The following is a 2500-nucleotide window of genomic DNA, read 5'->3' on the forward strand; positions in this document are numbered from 1 at the left end:
GCACGAGGTCGCGGCCAGCGTTCCAGTCCGCTCAGATCCAAATAAGCCCGAAAAGGAACACGCTCGATCTTAGCCAAAAGGCCGAGAAGCGATACCGCGCTCGATGCGAATTGATCTCGGGTCCTGTTTGCCCTCCCTCTTTGTTCTCTGGCTGCCGGTGTTGAAAGCAGTCTCGAAGCACTGCCGTTCTCTCCCACTCTGGCCACATTTTTTGCCACCGTTTCTAATTGCAACAGTGGATGAGTTTAAAGAAGTTGCCGTTTTTTCCTTTCTTGCCAGGATTGCTTGACAGATTGGTAAATTTGCCAGTAGGCCACCAATCAGATGGGGGAGGGTTGTGTCTCAACGGACCTCCGTCAGTCAGTCTCAGTCACTAACGAACTGCCGTGGAAGGAAACCTCTTTGAGTAAAACTAGTGACGTGACGTGTCTCACAATGAGCGAGCGAGTGAGATTGCAACGGCCAATTGAGAAAGAGGTGAGGTGCTGACAATCAGCAGCTCGTGTTGAAACATTCATTCCACGGCAGGCAAGACCAATCAAAAAAAATACTGCAGATGCTGGCTCGGCTCGGCTGGCTGGCTGGCTGGCTGGCTGGCTGGCTGGAAATGGGAAATAAAAACACAAGGCGTGTTAAAGGCTGGTTAAACTGTCGAAAGAAACAAGGCGTTAATGTTTCAGAAGCGCCTATTGAAAGACGTCTCTCAAGCTGCTCCCTGACTGGGCCCTGTCCATTGTCACGTTAATCCCAGGGCGGGGCGGGACTGCTTTGACCGGGAGACCTGTTTTCTGGGACGCAGGTGTGACATTCCAGGGAGGCACCTACTTTGTGCTGATTCGAAACGACCACGACAACGGCAACTTGCAGTTCTATATTACAACAACAACAACGCGCGTGTGGTAGTTGGGAGGGGCTGCGTTCGCGCTCTCCCCCCTGCATTGAAACTCAAAGTTCGATTTTCAATCCCATAGTCCACCAATCGGATGGGAGACGGTGTGTGTGTGTGTGTGTGTGTGTGTGTGTGTGTCAGTGTCAGTGTCAGTGTCAGTCAGTGTCTCTCTCTCTCTCTCTCTCTCTCTCACTCTTACTCAGAGCTGCTGTGGAAGGAAACCTTTTTAAAAAGAACTTGCATATTGAAAAAAAGATGTGTCTCAAGCTGCCGGGGCCCTGTCCATTGTCACGTTAATGGCAGGACGGGGCAGGACTGCTTTGACCAGGAGACCTGTTTTCTGGGACGCAGGTGTGAGATTCCAGGGGACCTGCTTTGTGCTGATTTCCCTGCCTCCCTCCCTCCCCCCCAGGACTTCCTTCTGAACACCTTTGTCGTTTAATCGAGGGCCAAAAGCCTGCCTGTGAAAGGGAAGGATCAGCCGGTCAGCCCCCTGCTGGTCGCTGCTGCCAGTGCAGCAGGCGTGCGTGTGTCCTCGGCCTCGTGTCCAGGTCCCTCAGGGACTTGAGGCAGCTCTCCCCGGTGGTCTCGTGGTCAGGACCGGGCTTCGAATCCCAGTCGGGGGGGGATGACTTTCTGCTGCAGATTAATTGGCATGAAGGAAAGTCTCCCCTCCTGAGCGTAAAGCTCCACCCTCACCACCACCACCGCCTTTTCCTCCCCTTGACAAACGGACAGACAGACAGTCAGACAGTCAGTCCAGTTCGGGAGCGCAGCTTTCATTAAGCAATGGCGTTTGTGACAACTCATCGTCTGACAGGTTGATGATTTCCCCACACGCCTCCTGCCGAATAAAAGGCTCACCCTCCCGGACACTACCCCCAGAATCACCCACCCCCCCCCCCCCGGGGTGAATATTAAGCCCGAGAACACCGACTGTAACCAACCGCAGTGAAAAGTTGAAGTGGCAACTCATTAACCAGATTTATTTTGGGCAACTCATTAACCAGATTTTTTGTTCATTTGGTTTATGAGTTGCCAAGTGTAAATCTGGTTAATGAGTTGCCACTTCAACTTTTCACTGCGGTTGGTTACAGTCGGTGTTCTCGGGCTTAATATTCGCCCCAGGGGGGGTGTATAGCGGGCGATGGCCGGTGTGGAGTGCGTTTTTTGGGGGTTGATTTTCACTTTGCCTCGCTGGTGGAATTTGTGGGAGGCAGGCAAGGGGATTGGTGTGGGCTGGTGGGCGGCAAGGGAGATGCTTGCTTCGGGGTGTTATCCTCACTTTGGTCCGCTGGTGAGAGTAGGCAGCGGCAGGCCGGCAGGCAGGCAGGCAGGCAGGCAGGCAAGTGTGATGTAGTGTGGGGTGCAGTGCAGTGCGGTGCAGTGCAGTGCTGCCCTGTCGTTTATGAAAGGTTGTAATGACACTGCTTTGCAGCTGACCATGTCCACTGATTTGTGACGCCCGTATGGAGGTTGATATCTCAGGAGGGCCGAGGCCGATTTCCTCCGGGGACGGCTCGTCGCGTGCGGCAGGACGAGGCGCAGCGGACGGTACCGAGCGCTCGGAGGTGCGGCGCTGCCCGCCGGAGGTACAGCGAAAGGCTGCAA

This window comes from Heptranchias perlo, unplaced genomic scaffold (genome assembly GCF_035084215.1).
Source record: "Heptranchias perlo isolate sHepPer1 unplaced genomic scaffold, sHepPer1.hap1 HAP1_SCAFFOLD_296, whole genome shotgun sequence".
In the NCBI taxonomy this organism is placed as follows: domain Eukaryota; kingdom Metazoa; phylum Chordata; class Chondrichthyes; order Hexanchiformes; family Hexanchidae; genus Heptranchias; species Heptranchias perlo.